The sequence below is a fragment of the Anser cygnoides genome, chromosome 5 (assembly GCF_040182565.1).
Source record: "Anser cygnoides isolate HZ-2024a breed goose chromosome 5, Taihu_goose_T2T_genome, whole genome shotgun sequence".
Lineage (NCBI taxonomy): Eukaryota > Metazoa > Chordata > Aves > Anseriformes > Anatidae > Anser > Anser cygnoides.
The window spans coordinates 2,173,489-2,194,589 of NC_089877.1; the positions used below are offsets into that span (position 1 = coordinate 2,173,489).

The 21,101-nt window shown below is 36.3% G+C and overlaps 1 long non-coding RNA gene across 3 annotated transcripts in view; it reads right to left on the minus strand.

The window, feature by feature from the left end:
* LOC125183493 (uncharacterized) overlaps positions 1-21,101 on the minus strand; it is a 230,388-nt gene that overhangs the window by 59,510 nt on the left and 149,777 nt on the right. For all 3 annotated transcript variants that reach the window (XR_010831871.1, XR_010831872.1, XR_010831870.1), the window contains 4 exons: positions 20,359-20,410; positions 18,537-18,624; positions 17,664-17,830; positions 1,286-1,386 (listed from right to left, as the gene is read on the minus strand). This is a non-coding gene — a long non-coding RNA (uncharacterized lncRNA). The remainder of the gene's footprint in view (positions 1-1,285; positions 1,387-17,663; positions 17,831-18,536; positions 18,625-20,358; positions 20,411-21,101) is intronic.

The window sequence follows — 21,101 nt, forward strand, 5'->3', positions numbered from 1 at the left end:
CGCGACCCTTGTTCAGCTGAGACAAAATACAAAAACAAATGATTTAGAACATGTTATGCTGATGTTTTGTGAAGTAAGTTAAAACCCACAAAATGTGAGCAACGTGTTTAACTCTTTTCTTATACATTTACACTCAGCAGAGTAAGTCATGTAAGCCATGAAAACCCATGCTGTGATAAAGTCTACATTTGGTTTCTCAGTTCAAAACCTTAAGCAGGCACCCTGAAGGCAAGTTAGTAAAAGGTTAATTGCACGTGTAGCAACTGTATGAAGTATCACTCATCTCCAAGAATGGTTCTCATCTTATTTATTTACCTGAATAATGGCTCTTTCTGGTTTCAAAGTTTATTGTATCATAAAGAAAACAACACAGAAGCAGCAGTATAGAATTGTGACACAGTTTTACGCACACATTAAATTTCATACAGCTTAAATCTCTATGTTCTACTGCAGCAGTATTTCATTACTTCTAAATTAATTGTTCCATGAGGCAGTGGTAGATTCTAAACTAAGCTTTCTCAATGAGTACAAAACAAGTGTCAACATGACAAGCCAACTAGTGATAACCAGTTGCATGCATCTAAAAGATTAAAGAACCCTTGCCCTTGAACCTTTTCATCACAGACTTTAAAGACAAAGACTTCAGAAAGCTAAAAAAAAAAAAAAAAGGGCATTCTGAGGAAAACAAAGTAAGAAAATAAAAAGTTATCTCTCACAATAGGCTAGCTAAATTGGACACGCTGATTTATCTACAAGAACTTAAATTCATCCCGTACTTCCATACTCATCAGAAACTCAGGAAACAGCCTGAAGTCTGAGGGCCAACAACTCATTCTCTCATCTGGACTGAGACAACTACAACCACAAAGAAGAGGCTCACCACACTATTACTATCATCAGCAAAACTTTACACAACTTAGTTATCTGGACAGTAATTTAATAGGTTACCAAGTGGGAAAGAATGAAAATAAATAAAAAAAAAAAAGTAAAAACTTATGATAACTTTGTTTGGTCTTTCTGTACATGCAACAGATAGACTTTTTAATTTTTTTTAAGTTTGATAAAGTAGCAACTTTATCCTGTACTTCCAGATTTTCTAAATTACCTATGCGTTTTTTGATTTTTAAGTATGAATACTATCATACTATCAGTTGTGACATTACATAGGAAACAAAGTTCAGTCATTGTGCACACTGAGACTCTCAAAACTATAAAGGCAATGCTTGCAAAACACAATCAAACATAGGTTAAAAAAAAACCAAACATATTGATCAAAGTCACTAACCTTGTCTCTCTCCCATCTTCTTGTAAGGTAAGGACTTCTCGGTAACTTATCAGGGTTCTAACTGGCACGAATCGAGGAAAATCTAATGCAACCTGCAGGACCTACAAACAAAATGACCACCACTTAGTACTTAATAAAAATGCTACTTTTAAAGGCCAGACCAAGGAAACAAAAAAGAAAATTAATACAAGCAGAAAAGTACATACAATCATAACATCAGACACTGAAGAAAAGGACTCCGAAGTAACGACTAGCTCATCACCCTTCAGTCCTTTTCATACGTGTCTCAGTCTAGGAGCAGGCTGAACTAGAAAGCATTAATAACTACACAAATTCTGCTGCCTTGCTCGCAGAGCAGGAGGGCTTAGTTGTAGTCACTAGCACCGGTGTGGTGACTCTCTTTCCAGAAGTCAGCCAGTCCATTTTCTTTCCAGGCCAGCTTGGACTTGGAGTAACTCAAACTAGAAGGTATCTGCAACTATGTCACCCTAGTAGTGACAAGGACAAATAAGTTATTCACCAACCACTAGGCAATACTTTGTTTTTCCCTCTCACACTACACCTTTTTTGTTCAAGCACTACCACAACTGCACCATTCTCCAGTCCCAAACAAGCTCTAGCTCCTGCAGCTGTGCCTGCTGGTGCACAACCCCCCCAAGCTGTGCCATCATATCTAACTCCTTACACCTGGTACACTCAACTCTCTTCCTTCTTCCCCGCTTCACTGCTGCAGAGATAAGTATGGTTTGCAATTCAGGTTGCTGATGTGAATTGTTTTATTGTAACAAGAAGCGTTTATCAGGCAAGTTCTCTTGTGTTCAGACACAAGTTGTATGAGATACTTTACAAATGTATTTCTTTGGGGAGAATGATTTTTTGCTTGTTTGCTCCAGCAAAAATCTTACTGCTTTTAAGAATCTGACAACTTTTTAATTTAAGTGGGTAGGTCAGTACAGTAAACCCATTAGTAACTTATGTTCACTTTTGCTAGATTTACTCAAAGGAAAAAGTTGAAGTATAATGGCCATACTCATTAGAGTCAGGAGCTATAAGGGACTGTAAAGCAAGGATATGCTCTATGTGGATGCAATTGCTCTGGCTCCTAATTACTATTGCTTTCCCTGAAATCCTTAAAAACCATGTAAGAATGAAAGCTCTTATTTTAAGCCTGAAATCAAAATATAGTGGTGTAACTGATTATAAAAAAATTACTGAACAGAACCTTATTCTGTTTTGTGTCTATATATGATAGTTTTCCTGGAAAAGTACTGTTTCAAGATTACATAGTATTTTCTGATACCTGTAGTTTGGTGAAGATTCAGAAGGTGGCACTACTTTCTATGTGGTATTTTAGCTGTATTTCTTCAAGTACTTGCACTGTTTACCAGCATTACTCATGTCAGGACTCCCACAGAAATAAACAGCAGATACTGATTTGAGGGTGGCTAAATGTGTGTAATCTGTCCTTCTTTTGGAACAGAAACTCTAGCTTTGCTTTTGCCCCTACATTTTTATGAGGCCCAAATACCAGAAATATAACAACACAGTAGTGTAATTAACTTTCAGGCTGACAATGAAGTAAGAGACTAAGTGCTGTTTAGCTGACAAAATAACCAGCTGATGATCTACTGGTGTGAATTCAGTGTTTAGGGCAACAAAGATTTAGTGTAATGTAAGGCTAAAGCAATATAAATGTGTTACAGTATTTAGAGAGACATATGTTGTTTGTCACTGTAAGATTGATGGATGATTTTCAAAATGAAAACATTCTACATATCATGTGTTTTCTTCAGAATATCAAGCAGTTTGTGAGATGAAAAGCAATTACAAGTGGACCTGCAAGTGGAAGCAAGTTTCCATATATGTATATTTTAATCCTGGCTGAACAGAATCTTTGAAAAAGGAAAAAAAAAAAAAAAAAAGGAATGCAAAAATACCGTTAAATCCATTCATGTAATAAATTTGAGGAGATTCATTCAGCACTAATGGTATAATTTACCGATTGAATAATGTATTTTTTTCACTGTTAATTTTGATGACATGGCAACAAATTAATGCTGGGGGTGAGAGCCTAAAGCATCTACATGACCTTCTCTGCTGTGCTGGCATGAACTTTATGTACATATTTTCCCTAGCTCAACCGGTATATGAAAAGAAAGTTAATATGCGTGTTTAAGTTGCATAAAACATTACTTGAAAAAATGACATTAATTAAATACAAATGCTGAGAGGGTCAAATGATCTTATAAAATTGCCTGAGAAAGAAAGATGGATGGTACTGAAGATCAAATGTATTTTTTTACTGTTCTGTATTTGTGGTCTTCCAGTATTTTGGGAAAATCATTACATCTGTTGTTTGCAGTAACAGAAGTGTTTGTTACATCCATATGAAAGACATTTTTTCTGTCTTTGCAGGTGGACTCAAGTGACAGCTCACTTGGTCCGATTGCTTCTAAATGAGCTACCATTTTGTTCAAGGCAAGAGAAAAAAGATCCCATTCAATACTTGCCACTTATTTCTTCAGAAGAAATTGTTAAGAGGGTGCTCGCTTTTTTGATTTAGCATAACTTCATTCATTGCAGAAGCTGAAGAACTTCACTATCCAATTATGAATTCTTTTGCTGAATGTAAGCTCCTCAGTAACCTTCCTTTTGTCTAACGCAGCAGTAAGCTCTCCATTAGCACTTAATCTGTATATATTACATATTAGAGAGCAAAAATCAACTCAGCTATAAACAAAATCCTGTTGATACTAGTAAAATTATCCATGTGCTAGGTTTTCTGCCTAATAGTTCTCTATCATACTAGTCAGCAGAATTTGCCACTTAATAAGGCTGACTACAGGTTCTCATTTATTTTTGTGTGTGTGGTTGTTGGTTGTTTTTTTTAGTTTACTTCTTATCAGTCTTGGTCAAGTGTCTCAGAACATCCAGTTTATTTCTTGTTATTAGCTTTTATCAAATGTCTCAAAACAATCACATAAGAGGTTACATGGACAAGTTAGACTGTGCCGCTGGCTTTGGGAAAGGTGTTTATACACTGTTTAGATTCCATTATTATGCTGTTTGTTATTATGTTAGCTTATTAGGTTCTTTCTTTCCTCTTTTAATAAGGCATTTACAATAAATCATATTCTTCCTCAGGACATTTGTCATGCCACAAAGTTGTCCATAAGGACTGAAGCACCCATGACTACCTTTGACTAAAGCAAATACTAGTTCAGATGAGCTTTGCTGCTGACAGAACTTCAGGATTGTACAGACTCTTCATTTGCTTTTCAAGACTGAACAGACTGGAAAAAAAAAAAATGAGGACAAATCATGGAGGCAGGAAACAACTAAAAGGTGGGGAATATAATTAAAATTCAGTTAATAAATCCAGTATCTCTAGTGTTTCAAGGCTACAGTAAGAACACAGAAGTCTTAATGTTTTATAGTGTTTTGACATTTTGCACCCAAGATGTCATCTTGTTCTTGTATGTTCTGACAAATTAAATCCTTTGTAACACTTTTTTTTTTTTCAAGCTAACAGCAGGATGGCTTGCTTTGAATGCTTATAGTACATAAATTTCATATACAGAAAACACATTACAACTAAAATTTTTTTGCAGTCTTTCAAAGATCACCGTTCTTTCTCAGGCCTGAAACAGTGTTAATTTGAAAGTTAGTGGTTTGGTGGTTTTTTTCATGCTCAGTTGTGCTGAGAGTAATCACAGTCAATGTTAATATTGAGTAAGAAAGGCCATTCACTGGTACCAAGCACAAGATGTTATACAGCTTGGCACATGTTCTAACCACTTGGATGCTAGTCCCATCCGGCAACTCCTTTTAAAAAAAAAAAAAAAAAGAATAATGCAGCAGCATGTGAGGTCCCCCGATGCTATTATATGCTCTGAGAACTCTTACTGCAGCAGACTTTTCAGGGGATTTAAGCAAAAGGAACTTGAGCAAAGTTCCTGGATTATGTTCAGGCATACGCAGGACCTACAGCTGTTGTGGTCAAAATGAAATAACTGAGTTTCTTAAACTTCTGCATGCATACAGGAGAGAACTATATGTATATAAACAGAAACCCCAAGCTTGCTATTTGTATATAAAGAACTTACAGATATTTTACTGGATAATACCCATATCCCTTACTGGATAATATCCATATACCCTATAGTATATGCAAAATACTTACTACTTGAGGAAATGAAACATGTCTGTTTAAATGGTAGTATCTTATTTTTTTAACTATGTGAATCTTTCTGCATCTAATCATTGTCTTTGTGGCTACACACAATGACCTGCTTTCTCAGAGATGACTTTTAAGACTTTTCAGGACGTCCTTTGTGTGTGAAGTGAGATGCAGTTTTTATCCACTGAATTAAGATACTGGACTGAAAAATATAATTTAATTTGACACACTGAATATACACTGTCATTAATTCCCTGACTTTAATCATTGAAGTTATTTTGAAAAATATTCCATTGTATTCAATTTTGTGAAAAACACACAGATGAGAGTGTATTAGCTCTTTAGTTTCATTCTCATTTCAGTGAATTTAGAAAGTGCATGGCTATGTAATGCCATTATAAATAATGAAATTGCAAGGAGCTTTAAGACTGTACTATGCTATCAAAAATAGTATTAGTATAAACAATTTATGGCACTATTAAAAACACGTTGCTATTTCAAACCTGAATGTTAATGGTAGCTCTGTGACACCTGGTGTAGCTAATTTTAGTCTCAGATTAATTGGACTCTTCAACATTCTATTATTTGTAGAGTGACAGCCACAGGCATCAAGTTTTTCATTGTTTTTGATGCAGTTTTCACGTATTTTATCCAATTTCACAGAGATTTTTTTTTTCCTTTTCCAATACCTAGGTATCTGGTATTAAATATAAGCAACTTTGATTTTTGTTAAAATCTTCAGTGCTGCTTAATGTCTCTTACATGTCACAAAAATACTACTATGGGTACTACATCCAAGTTATCCAGTCATTTTAGCTGATTATGTGTAAATCTACCACTATGAACATAATTCTGCTCTGGCAGCACTTTTAAAAGAATATTATTCTACTTCTATATGAAACGTAATCATGAAATGTTGGTTGATATATCATTTGTTAGCTGCTAGCTTACTAGTTACCTTCACCTATAAAACCTGATTGGTATGGGAATTGGTTCACAATGCTATGTATTAAAAAGACTTCTCAACTACCTGATGTTCACATCTCAATTTAGTTTGTCCTCCCTGATAAAATTTCTCTTAAAAAAAAAACAAAAAGCATACATAAAATACACCATGTAATTTCACAGTTTGGTCACGGACTACTTAGAGATACACAGAGATGAAAAGGAGTGTCTCTTTACACAGCTTTAATGTTGTATCTCTACAGAAGCCAACTTCAAAACTGAGTTGTAAAGGGCTAGTAAGCAAGTTTACTCATTGGTTCCCAAGGATATCCCACTGATGTGCACAAATGTTTTCTAGTGTAATTAGGGTTATGCACATGTTTCCGAGACTAGGTTTAGGATTCTAACTTAGAACTAATTGTCTGACAAAAGAAAGTAGATGTCTGTGTTTAAATGACCCTACTAATACAATGTCAGTATAAAAATAATTCAATACTTGTCTGGCAAAGTGAAGTTAATTAATGTTAATTAGTTATGTTTAATATTAATTAGTGGATTAATTTCATTTCCACTGCCAGCATCTTTTTCAGTGGTGTTGTCACAGGATTGTGACTGCAACAATACAATATCTTTGTTATGCAGATACAAATTCATACCTTGCTTATCTCCACTGTCAATGTGGTATAAATAAGAATCACGTATTACTGTCTGGTATGTATTCAGCTTCTCTATGACTCTAATATTATGTTCCCCCCCTTGAACTTGCTTCATGACTTGTTTATTCAGGTACAATAAATGATCTCAGATGTTTATAAATACCTTAAGTGTGGGAGACAAAGTGATATGGCCAACTTCTCTTCAGTGGTCTGTGGAGACATGACAAGGGGCAATGGCCACAAAACAGAGCACAGGAAGTTCCACACCAACATGCGAAAGAACTTCTTCACGGTGAGGATGATGGAGCACTGGAACAGGCTGCCCAGGAAGGTTGTGGAGTCTCCTTCTCTGGAGATATTCAAGGCCTGTCTGGACGCCTACGTGGGCAACCTGCACTAGGGAAACTGCTTTGGTAGGGGGGGGTTGTACCCGATGATCTCTGGAGGTCCCTTCCAACCCCTACAATTCTGTGATTCTGTTACGCTTTGCCTAAAGATAAGAGCATTAACAATCAGCTTCAAAGCCAAAAAGTTACTTCAGCTTTCAGACCTTGAAATAACCTGCTTAGCATGTTATTTCTATGCGTGGTTATACATATTGCTAGTAAATGAGTATTAAAATATATAATATCCCAGAATTGATATACTAATACAAATAAAAGCCTGGCCCTTACCTACCGTGATGCAGTGTGTGTTTTGAATTATAGACTGGTTGATCTTTGTGACTAAGAACCAGAGGACAGTTTGCTACATCAGCACTTGGTCCCTGGGATAACAGTAAGATGGTGAGTAGAAGACCAGAAATTCTCCACACCTGGTGAAACTTCTCACTTCAGAAACCAAAGCAAGAAAGATCTTACCATCAAACATCTGGAAAACAGGCAATGTGAGATTTCATATTGCTTTGCTTACAGCTGCAACAGTGGTCCTATAGTTAATCTTCTTGTTTTTGCTATCTTAAAAGAAATAAATCTCCTTCCCTTCTAACTGCCTTTCAAAGGAAAGGGCACAGGATGTTGCTTCTACCAGATTTAATCATAAAGACACAGAGGGACACAGCAAACTGGTGTGACACTTGTCGATAACATAATATTGAAAATGCCTTCTCTGTGGATTATTGGATTGAGGATGCATAAATGAAATTTCTTAAACCTTTTGTGCAGCTGGGCAAGGTCTTTTGATCAAAGTCTATTCAGTAATTGTACCCTAGAGAATAAGATGACTTCCTCCTTCTGCTTGTTGCCTTTTCTACACAGTGAAAATTTAAACAGAGATAGTGATATAAAGCAGTTGCTCAATCAAAACAGGGGCATAACAGGATGTTTTGCGCACCTTCTGATGACAGACGAGGCAGTGTACCCTCAAGCTGTTAGTTAAGGAGCAACCCTGGAAGCTACTGTTTGTTACATCCTTAAATTTTCTTCAGGTTGCTGCATGCTGCCGAGTCACTGCAAAGAGGCTGGAAAACTACATCTGAGAAGTCCTCTCTGGTGAAGTGAGGCACTGAGGACAGACGGAGAAGTTATAAATATAAACTAAAACCTATCCTCTGCTCCATCATGAGTGTGAGGCTACAAAGTGTGAGACTGTTCTCCAAGAGCAACTGAGTGTAGTAGGCTTCTGAATGCCTTGAAAGTCGAAAATTTCATTTGGGAACATTAAACCCATGTCACAGTTCTTACAGAGTTCTGAGTAAGAAAACTGAGTACTTACAGGAATTCTAAGCATGAGCCATCTGAACTGAAGATTTCTTTGCCCTAAGTGAAGAATGAAAACCTTTTCCTTTTTTTTTTTCGTTTTTTTTTTTTTTATTATTTCTTGCCACATGTCTGTGAAGACTTACAGACAAGACATTCCAGCTCTAGGAACAGAAATGGCTTCACCTCTGTCATTCACTATAGTTTAATTGGGCACTTGCCATGGACCCCTCTCCAGTGAGTTAAATCTGATTTCTCAGCTGGGTTCCTAAATTCCAACCACACACACACTTTGGCAAGGCAGATGAGAATAAGAATTTGCTATTATTTTGTCTTCGGCAGCATTGCTTTGATGCAGTAAGAGAAAACAACTTTGCCAAGAGCTAAAAGCACAATAAATGCTTTCTTCTAAGATCATTGAAAAATTATTTTGATTTTTCTGCTGGACAACCGGTTATAATCTCCTATAACTATGGAACAAATGAAGAAATAAGAATTATTTAAATCTGTTTGCCGTTTATATTATCTGTTTATCTAGTTTGTAACAGCCCTATGCATTTTTAGGGAATCCTGAGTCTTTCATTCATACATTTATTCTTTTTCCTTTTACCATTTTTCTGCCTTGCTGTGTTCTATAATGAGTCTCTCTAAGAAATGGCTGTTACTGCTGTTAGGTAATGGAAATATTTTTTTGCTCTTGAGCACGGTTGCTTCTGCATCCTATTACCATTTTTCCTTTTCCAGGCTATGAATATCACATGAGTTTCATTTTCTAATCCAGAGAAAGATGCTGCAGCCAAATTAGTCTGGATTAGAAACGCTGAGAAGATTTCCTTTTTCATCACAGTCTCTACACATAGCAGAGAAACAGACTTTACTTAACATTGAGAACAGAGATGTAACTGCATAACTGTGTAACAGGCCTAATTAGTCTTATCCATGCAACTACAGAAACAGAAATACATTCTCAAAGCTTAGACGTATGCTTTCTATTTAGTACTGATTCACTTGAAAATAAATCCCTCCTATCTTATTTGCATATATTTAGATGTTCTATTTGTTTAAAAATGATGCCCAACACTTCATGTTCCTGTTCCTGAACACCTTTAGTTCATAACACTAAAAAAATAAAAAGTGCCCAGTCACCAAAAGAAATCGCTAGAACTATTCATGTGTTAAACAACATCAATGATGATGAATATTTTTTTCACAGAGTCAAAATTCATATAATGTTGCCAAAGTAAATGTCTTCATTTTGCGAAGTTTCTCAGTTCAGTTTTCTTCAGAAGGACCTGGAGTTGTTAAGAAAATTCTGACAACAAACAGCTAATTTTGGCCCCTAACTTCACATACATTAACTGAAACCCAGTCTACTAAAGGAATGACCCAGATGAGTTCCCTATGTTCCATCAGTCCTCTTGGAAATTCCTACAACTGCAAACTAAGAAAATTGCATTAGCTTCACAGCCCTGCCTGTAGGCAGTGTTAACAGTGTTTCTTTTGGATTCAAGTGACCTGACATTCAAAACTGCCAGTGATGTACACATCCATTCAAAATCACTATGATTAGCAGCACTTATGCCTTACAGAAATTCAAACCAAAATTAAATGTGTAACTATATAAACTCTGGAATCTGCCTGCAACCTAGTTATCAGTAACCAAATGTATTTCATATCCACATTCATCTTTATATTGTCACATCATGACTTTTCCTGTCTATGAAGAACAGGAATTCTGGTAATTTATATCCTGGTATTTTTTGTTTTCCCTCAGTTGCAATATTTATAGCATTCAGAACAATTTTGTCATTATTTATTTCATTTATTATTTTACATTAACATTTAACTGTTATTATCACTACGAACTACAAATCATCACCTACATAGTGATCCTTGCAGAATACAATTAAAAGTATTAATCGTGACAAAGAGTAGCTTGAAACTCTTGAGGTGATACAACAGACCTAAGTAAACTGAGATTAAGGTGGAGAAACCATATTTCTAGTGTAGATAAGACATGCAAAGCAGTAATCCTGTTTTCTGAAATGTCTGATTTTCTGCAGTTGCAGAACATTCTTGCCAGCTCTGAAATTAAACAGAAATACTTAATGAGCAAATCTTACTATGCATTCAAATGCAAGAACCACTCCCCCCCTTTTTAAACCAAGATCTCATTTTTTCTTGTTTTCTGCTTTTAATAGGAACAAGTTACTTCACAAGCACAATTCACCACTTTCAGTGCATAACAATGTCAGTATGTGAACAGGCTAGATAAATCCAAGTGGTTCTCTTTGATTTGAGTGTGGTGGGAATTTCTGAGATTTTCTGTATTATGTAGCATGCAACTCTTATATTTTGTGCTGCAAAGACTTACAGCCCAGGAACGGTTTTCTGCAGCATTTTGGAAAAGTACTAATAGTTTCCAAGTTGATATTTAAAACAGAGTTAAGAGAGAATAAAACTAGTAATTGCCACACTTACATAGAGCTGTCAAACAGTGATCATTGTGGTATTTGTATCAGTAATTCTTCTTGGAAGCATTTAAACTTGGCATTGCTATCATTACCAAATGTGTTTATGTCAACTACTGCAATAGTTTTTCAGAAGCCATACGTTACTTCATTTAATTATTAAGAAATTGGCATACTTAATTAACGGGTCCTACTAATAATATACCATCTCAGGTATGTGAATGATACCCAGTTACTAGCAGTGATGCAGTTCAATTAATGGTGGCAAACACTAGAAACTTTTTAATTCCAAAAGGCACACTAGCATTCCTAGAAAAGGAGGTGCCTTCAGTATTGAAACAAAGCAAGAGTGCACTGTGTTGAGATAAAATAGTGCAATCATGTTAACTTTAAGCAAGTAACTCTGAACTTACATACTGTAACAGAAAAAAACATTTGAGCAGTCTTTCCAGTTCATTCTCAGAAATTAGTATTAAATTTTAAACAAGCTAAACTACAGATTATTCTAGATCTGCTTATCATATCACATCTCTTCTACTGTTTAGTGTACCAAAATTACTTGGAAATCAGACTGGCCTTTTCCCTCTAGAAGATGATGACTTTATGTCCAAGTCCTCGCAGTGATAAACTGTCACATTCATCTTCTCATACATGCATTTACTCCAGTAGGCCTGTGACCAGTAACATTTTTGAACACCCAAATGGATTTATTTCTCTCTGCTTTCAAGTTATTATGAAAACCACAGTAATTCCAAGCAGTACCGAAGCTTGGTATTCTTGGAGGACTGGCTATGTGTTGACATTTATAAATGTAGTAATAAATTAGCAGTAGTCAGTAATTTGCAAAGAACAAAATGAAATCAAGTGACTCCGCAAGCCACACAGGCTGTAATTGATCATCACTCTGTCTTTACGAAGGAGTAAAGATCACCAGTGGTCTCGTGCATCGTGTACCACAGAGCCACCCTGTGTGTAGAAGGCACCTTGAAGGCACCACTTGGCAAATGGAACAATGCAAAGGAAAATGCCTTGAACCCCTTCTTCCAGAGAATCCATGCTGGCACCAACCCCACATCAGCCTGCCAGGCTCAGCTCCCACTAGCATGCCTGTTACACTGTAGTCTTCTGTTGCACTAGGAGCCCCAGAAATAATGCAAACTACTTACAGCTGCTTGGATGGGGCATCCTGCTGAACAGATCTTGTTGTGCTAATAAATTCAATTACAAATGCAGAACTTTTACACCATCAGTAACTTTTCTTGTATTTTCTGTCTTGAGGGAGCTGAATAGATGACCCAGCACATGTTTTCCACCTTTAATTTCTCTGTTTGTACCTCTCACTGGATATAGTAGGATCAAAACTAAACTTCTGTGGACCTCGAATATTTCTAATCCCAAACAGCACTATAAGGTCTCTGTCTTTTCTCTCTGTAAGGGTCACTGCAGAGAGGAGTTTTCTAAAATGTCCGGATCTAAGTTTCAGTGACAAAGGTCATGTATTTAGAGGCTTAAGAGCCAGTGGGTTCTGATAAGTAACAGCCCATCCAACTCTTTAATTTGCTTTAAAAGCATTTAGTGTTTTCGCCAATCAGAACTTGTACAAAAATTTCTTTCTGTCCCAGCATTCTTAAAAGCCAAGTTCATTATAAGCCTCAGAGATTTTCTGTCAAAGGTGGATGTAAGCCACATACATTCATTCTTATTCTCACCTGTTCTCAGTTTAGAAAATGTCAAGGTTTTTGGCAGATGAGACTGTTAACTTTTCTTTGTCCTCCACTATCAATTATCAAGCTAATAGTTCACACAGAAAGATATCTAACCTTCAGGTTTTGAGTGCCCAGGTCTGGAGCTGGAGTCCCAGTGCACTGATTTATTTCTCTGTTACAGATCAGATACTGCTGGTGTCATTTATTAATGAAGTCCATATGAATAATAGCTGCTTTCCTCGCCTTTTTTAAATTACAGACCTGACCCAGAACATCTCTTAGGATAAATATAAGAATTGAGAACTTATTTACTGGAAAAAGTAATGAAAAAGAGAGCGTTGGAGGCAATGCACCCTTACACAACATTTTCTCCTATTACTATACTTGAATCTAAGCTCAGCTCTAGGTCTGGTCATGTCAATTAGGCAAGCAATATGAAACTATGCTTTATTTTGAAACAAACGTTCTCCAGTCTTCTTTTACTTTGCACTGATTCCATGTTCCTCTTGCCTCACCTACTTCACAGCTAAATTTACTCTGCTTCTCATGAACTGTGCTGTTCTTTGTCATCTCATGGGATTCAGCTGAACCATAAGAATTGTTACATCAACAGAACTGCTAATAAATAAGGGAGCCTGTACATCAAATCAAGCACAAATCATCTCAGTAGTGCTAAAGAGATACAACAGTGGTATGACATTACCGAGAATGTCCCATGCTTTCTTCACTTAAATACAGACTAATTTGGGCTGAGTTTATGAATAGCTACAACTCCCACTTCCTACTGTGAGAAACTAAGTTGTGTTTTTGCAGTAGAAAACTAACCTTCTGTGTTCAAAGGTAGTTGTGTACTCATAACAAAGAGAAATGCTAAGTAGGTAAGTGGACAGTAAAAGGCCTCACTGTTCCAAAATAAGGTAGAAGACTGACAGGATGATCAGTGTGAGAACAGTAAAAAAACAAAGATCGCAAGTTCTCTAAACATAAGAAAGGAGAAAAAAAAAGGAAAAAGGAGAAATTAAAGGGTTGGTTGAAAAATTGTACATATATGGTATAGAGGAACGTCGAGTAGCTTGTGAACCTGTAGTACTCAGCCAATGAGGAAACAGGGGAGGTGATCAGGTGTCGGGTAATAGGGAATAAAAGGTTATGGTATGTTTACTATAATGCGCTCCTAATTGGCAGGACGCCTGCCATTGCAATCGCGAATAAAATAGCTTCACAGAAGATCCTGTCTGAAGAAAATTATTGAGATTTTTCTCACACTACCATCAACAATTAGGTAACAGGTAACTTTAAAAAAAAAAAAAAGTTCTAAGATAAGACAAAACCATTAAACCTTTAACAAATTATCTTCATTAAAAGATACGCATCTAATAACCTCTACCCTCTTTATCTACATGAAAAGTAACATGCTTACTGCCTTGTATCAGCAGCACTGCCAGCAGCACCTCTCTGTGAGCCACACAGCTTAAATCACTGGGTTTGCCACTGCAGGTCATGCATGAAAACAGCGACCTTTTGATAATTTGTTTATATATATACTGATATATATGCTGAGGAGGAAGTCCTTTCAAGAATGGAAGTACCAGCAAGAAGGTGCTTGATATTAGGTTTAATTTAAACAAGAAACAAGATTCAGTTCACTATCTATTCATAATTTTCCAATTTAGGGATTTGAGAGTGCCATCAGACCTATATTACGAGTACTGCGGAACAGCTACTGACTCTGCTTAATTTCAGTGTATTGCACAGTACTACAACCTCCATCAATGCTGCCAAAGACTATTCAAACTGACATTTAAAATATAGTGTCACCATGTCATATCCCTTTACGTATTTTGATCTAAGCCAGAAGAGCCTCCTGCAGAGTGTCTTGCACAGTATTAGTCTCTAATACAAACTTTTCACTGAGAGATTTTTTGAATCATTATGAAACTACACTTCATGTAATAATGTATGGCTGCACTTACTATAAAGAAAAGTGTCATACAATCATGATAATTAGAAACCATCACAATACATTTCAATTAGAATTTAAGAACAGAAAATGCTAGTGTTTTTCACTAAGCAATCAAGATGCAGATTCTACAATTGGAAAATCTTCCAGAGCTCGGTATCTGGGTCATACAGATGCCAAGTTAGCCTTCTAAGTTGCAACACCAACAAAAAGCAGTTGAAAGGGATTCATATTTACAATTCTCACCATAGTGAATAAGAACAGGCACTGCAAGTTTTGTTTAAGCAGCTGTATTTGGGGCTGCAGTGCTACAGTGATAGCTATTTTTCTTTTTCTAAACTTTAAGTAATGCTCTGAAAAGACTAGCTAGGTAAGAATTTTGAATGCACTTTAAAAATGCATAAGGCAATATAATGGTTGTCAGCTACTTTGACAGCACAGAGACCAAAATGTTACCGAACAACTAGAGATATCAAACATTGAGACAGCAGATTGTAACTCCACTAGTTATCTGATCTAAGATCTTTCAAGAGGGACTATAATTTTATTGTCACTGGCAATTGTGGCGTGAAATGGATCTTTAGAGTCAAGTGGCTTTCTCATCTATTTCCTACTACAGTAAGAATTTACTTCAAGTGATGATAATCATCAAGTGACGACCAAGGCAGGAATTTAATTTTTAAGTCTGTGAATACTGAGGTTCAAACCAAAGATACAATAAAAAAATGCCTCAAGCCTTCTCAACACAGAGACTCACTGCGGACACATTTGTTCATGTGTGTTTATTAAATAAAATTCCTTCATTAGTTGCAATGATTACAAATACTGGATATCAATTTAGGGCCTAGAGTATCCTGCTCTTGGACCTAATCCCTTCATTATTGTGACAAACAAATTGAGAAGTATCACTGTGAACATCATGGTGCTGGTAGAGAGCCATTAAAAAAGGGCAATCTGTACCTCCACACAATACAAAAAAAGAACAAATACGTGTGATGAAAGGTGGTGTTACACACAGTCCACGATACACAATTCTACTTTGCAAAAGTAATGTCATAAGTCAATAAGCATTTTCTTTTTGCTTATTATCTACATGAAATCTCAAATTACTGATGTCATTCATAGATCTCAAGTTTTATACTATAGGCATACAGGAATACTTCTCATCAGGTAAGTTCTGAGAACCGGGCCATAATCTTAAGGCAACCTGGCCACTTCTGCAGCTTTACCAACAACTGCATTCATACAACAACAGGCATTTTATGTTGCACAGTTTTTTCAGTGGATCGGTGATTTCTGAAATAACTGCTCTAATTCTTCTTGACATTAAAGATGAAAGCATCTTACTCAGCATTTTGACAAATCTTCTTCCATCAAACTAATATGGCATATGGTGAAAACTAGTACCAGTCCATTCAACCAGCATGAAAATGTACTCAAACTTCATAGAAGCTTTTGATGGTGGAACTTTACATTTTGTTATGCTGAGAATATTTGAGCTTTTATACTAAATATTTGATCACATAAGACATAAGATGATTAAAGCACTTCACTGGAAGTGTATTTTAGAAAAAGCTTTTCATCCAGTAATCGTTTATGACTGTCCATTTATGACTTTGTTCCTTCCGGAATTCCTTACACCCAGAGTACTTTCTCAATAATTTATTTCCATTTGTTTTTTCTGTTGAAGAGAGGACATGACCTTGACAGAAAATAAGTTTCTCAGGTATCCCATCAGAACGGTCTATTCCAAGTATGGTAAACACTATTTGTTCCCTGGTCTGATCCTGTTAAGAGTTTCATTACTATGTAATTCCTCCTTTCACTATTACTGTATACAGGAGATATTTTGGATTTTCTCAGTTAATAAACAGGATGTTCAAACAAGATGGAGTAGTTTGGTGAGTGCAGGTCCTAAGGAACCTTTTGTGCAATACCACATTTCTTGGGTTGATCTGGAAGCAGATGAGGTGCATAGGACTTCTATCAGACTGAAGGCTAGGGAGTGAGTAGTTCTGGGCCACTTGAGACTGTGGAACAGATACTTAGATCTTTAGGTCTCCTCTGCACCTTCTTTCTGTGGTCAGGTAACAGACTTTTAAGTCATTTTGAACTGTATGTTTGTATTCCTGAGCTAACACAAAGGGTTAAGAAGTAATAATGTCAACGTGCACTTGGGACGTCCAGATAAGCAAAGTTAATCCTTTTACCCACTTCTCTTCCACTCTCTGTTCATTAGGCTGCTGTTATTAATGTTTAAAACCCCAATATCCACTTCCAATTCTGTTGCCTTTTTTTAGATTAAATTATTTACAGATTCTCTTCACCAAGAGAAGTCCTCCCATTCTCTTGTTTCATCCATTTCAATAGCTGTGCACCGTAAATGATGACCAAGACTCATGCTTTGGTTTTTTAGCAGCAAGGAATAAAAACCTTGATAGTCCCATAGTTTTCCACTGGACAACTGGAGAAGTAGGGGACTAATTATTGGAAGAATGTTAAAAATTAACAAAAGGAAATATTTAGAAATGACTTTGCGTATATAAAAAGGTGATCACAAGAACATACATTAAATGTATGCCTTAAAAAAATCCTGTATCAACAATTAAAGTTTTTGCAGTGTGAATAACATCCACAAGAAAATAGTTTACTAATTAATTTGAGTCTTTTAGAATCCATTCATGCAAGCCGATCTGTTCAGTGATGCAACATACTTGGATTTTAATCACCTGTATAAACAAAAAATGAGAATCACTCACTTACCTGTCCTTCATCTACTTTTTGTGTAATGACACCATCAGTCGACACATTTCTGGCATCTCAGCTGTGTCTGGAGCTTGGAGTACAGCAATAAGAAAGATGCCACTCCTCAGAGTAGTCTGCTGCTTGGACTACAGCCTCTTGTTGTGGCCCCTCACCCTCATGTGGTCCTACAGGGCAGAGAAGATGTGAGACACCCTCTGGTGACTCAGTGTGCTATGCTTGAACTTTAAAAAGTTGAAATCAGTCTTCAATGTGTGAAAATTGCTTTTATCATCAAAAACAAGGTAAAGGAAGACCTACCAAATAACAGATTCTAGTCACATCTCACAAAGTGTTTCTGAGTAAGGAAGAGCCTCAGAGAAAGTCTTTTATTTAGCTGTTGTACCGGTGGCTCAAAGGGATGAGGCAAGATTCAATCTAAGCCTGCCCTAAAACTGTCTCCCTGATTCCCTCAGGTCTACATCTTGTTAAATACTTGCACAGTTCACAGCCTGGCCGCAGCACTCTCACAAAACAGCAATACCTCCAATGTCAAGAAAATGTGCTAAAAAGGTCAAGAAACTGCCAAGCCCTGTATACAATTACCCATTTATCCTTATAAACACAATTTCCTGTTAATAGGTCGAGGTAGTTTTGTAGACATATCCATGCATATATCCTAAACTCAGGTTTCCTCCCTCACACACTTTAACTTATTCCAAATGTTGTAACATACAGACTGTGACATCAGGGCATGATGAGAAAGCAAAGAAAAGAGAGTACAGCTATACTGTAGGTAACTGCATAAAGTAACAGTCAGAAGCTTAAAAACACTTCAGTAAGAGTAATAAATGATTATTCTGAAGATGTAAATAACATTAGGTCAAGACGTACTAACACAAATCCATGTGCAGAGCTTAGTAATGAATAATACTCTTCCTTGCAGAAGGCATCTCCTGTGAGTCAGATGTATTTGCAAGCACTGGGAAAAAAAAAAAAAAAAAGGATGAGAAATTGCACACCTGCTTACTTTGTGTGATCTCTCCCAAAAGGACTATCCCCTATTAATGGCTCATTTTTTTCTTCCATCACCAATTATTTAGAAATTTCAAAACTGTTAGTGAATGACAGTTTGAAAAATATTACTTTGATAACACTAAATAATTTATTTCAACCTTTTCAATGAAAACTAACCTTTCAGCAAGTGATCTGCTTATTTGATTGTGATCCAGTTAGCTGTTAAACTGCATATTCTAGATGTAATCTATTACAACTGGATACTTAGTAAATTTCTTGTGTCCTTTTTCTATATAGGCCAGGTTTCAAGGACAGCTTATCTATCTCATGATTAAAATATGCTACACCTAACTAATTTGAATCCTATGACAGTCTGCAGAAAACAAGGACACACAAATCAGAGGATCCTTGCAACAGCTCAGGTTTGAGGGACTTAAACTTGAACCGAAAGGGAGTATTCCCACAGGGATCGTCTTATTAATCTGTTATTTAACAGATTTGAAATTAAACATTTCAAGGCACTTTTATAAAACGTAGTATTCAGATATAACAGTAGGGAAACAAACAAACAAACAAAAACCTGCTTGTTTTGTTTTGCTTAAAAAAAAATCACAGAGACAATTCTGATAATGAGAGTCAGTTAACTCTCAAAGTGCTCACTAGCATTCAGTTGCCTTTAAGCAGAGTGTTTCCCCTTCCTATTCAGTTACTTTAGTTACTCAGAGGTAGAGCTCACTTCTCTGGATACAGAATGCTGTCTGAATAGGGGCTACCATCAACTTCTTGCAAGTGCTGCCAGATCAGCCTTTGTAAAAAAAACTGTAGAAACATACTATAAGTGATTCTCCCTTATATTAACAGTTTGCGACAACAGCAAACGGTTTGTTTACATTTTCCTTTACAAATGGGATAATCACACAGAAAGAAAACAGGAATTGCCTTTTTCTTACAGAAAATCTTTGACAGCTGGCAAAGTTAGCCATTTATCCCAGCCTTGTGCCTTAACAACATCACTACCTTTATTCAGTGGCAAATATGGCTTATGTTAGAAATAAAGCTTGGTTCTACAGTAGAGAAATATATAGAAAAGTGGAAAACTTGTAAAGGTGAATGATTCTCTCCTTATTTTCATCAATCAGAACAAATCCATACCCCTATTTTGTTAAACTATCACCTACCCATTATCATTTTAACAGCCTCTTCGAAGATACTGTTCTATTCTCGAACAGATTAGTTCCTTTCCTTTACTGTACATTCAACAAACTTTCCCTTACTTATTACCTAAGTAAAGATTTCAACTCAGATCACAACTCAGTAAGATAATTAAAACCTTTCACAGCATAAGATTTATGCAAGATAAGCATGATAAAAAGAAAAAATATATTCAGGCAGTAGATGGTTTGGGTTTTTTTATCTAAATACCTTTCAATTTAAGAAAAAGATGTTTTAACGTGTGGCAAAGATATACATTTTACCCCTTCATAATGTTTCACATACATGCTCTTCTGCACAGAGAAATCCTGAAAGTTTCCTGTGCATAATTTTAAAATATAAAATATTTATAAAGAAATACATGCAACAGAAAGGCCTCTGTGTTATGGAAAGAATTTGAAGTGCAGTTGAAGAATACAGACTCAGGTGCTCCTGCAAATTCTCACTGTACATATACATGACACGTGTCAAGTGGAAGTCTACTCACCATCCTGTGTGTAACATGTGACACAAAGATAGGCCCAATGACTCAGGTGAAACTAAGAAAATGAACAAAGTAAGGCTTCAGTAAGGCAAAACACATACAAGGATACACCACCTCGGTAAGCATCTAAACAGAACACAAAAACTCTGCCAGGATAAGCAGGAAAAAATAGGAGAGAAAATCTCTACAGTAAATTCAAAACAAGTCTATAGGTGCAGATTTCACAAAATTTTCTGGGACCAACTCATTACAAACAATTCAGTCATGAAATTCAGATTTGGATTTCATTGTGTGAGCTCAAATACAGCATTCAGGCCTTTTCCAGTGATATTGCAGAACCTTGCACAATATCATAGCTAACTGAAACAATGAGTCATATAGCATGCATATAACTTTTAGGATAATAACAAGATAGAATTAGTTTGCCAGCCAAGTGGCTACCAAAGACAACTCTTCAACAATGTATACGATTTGGCAGCTCATCCAATACTCATCACAATTTGAATCCATCACAGCCAGCCACGAAAGCTACTTCACATGCAGCTACATGAAAGTGCAAAGTGAAGTGAGAAGAAACATAGGTTTCTGCTCCTCTGTCTGGCTGAAGTACCTAAACAGGGACAAAATGACTTCAGAGGCTACCATTCAGATTGTTAGTGAAACTGGACAGCTCATGCAACTAACTTAGAGGGGAAAGGCCCTACACAAAAGGTCAGTAGTAGCAATGAAAAGACGCTTTGCCTCAG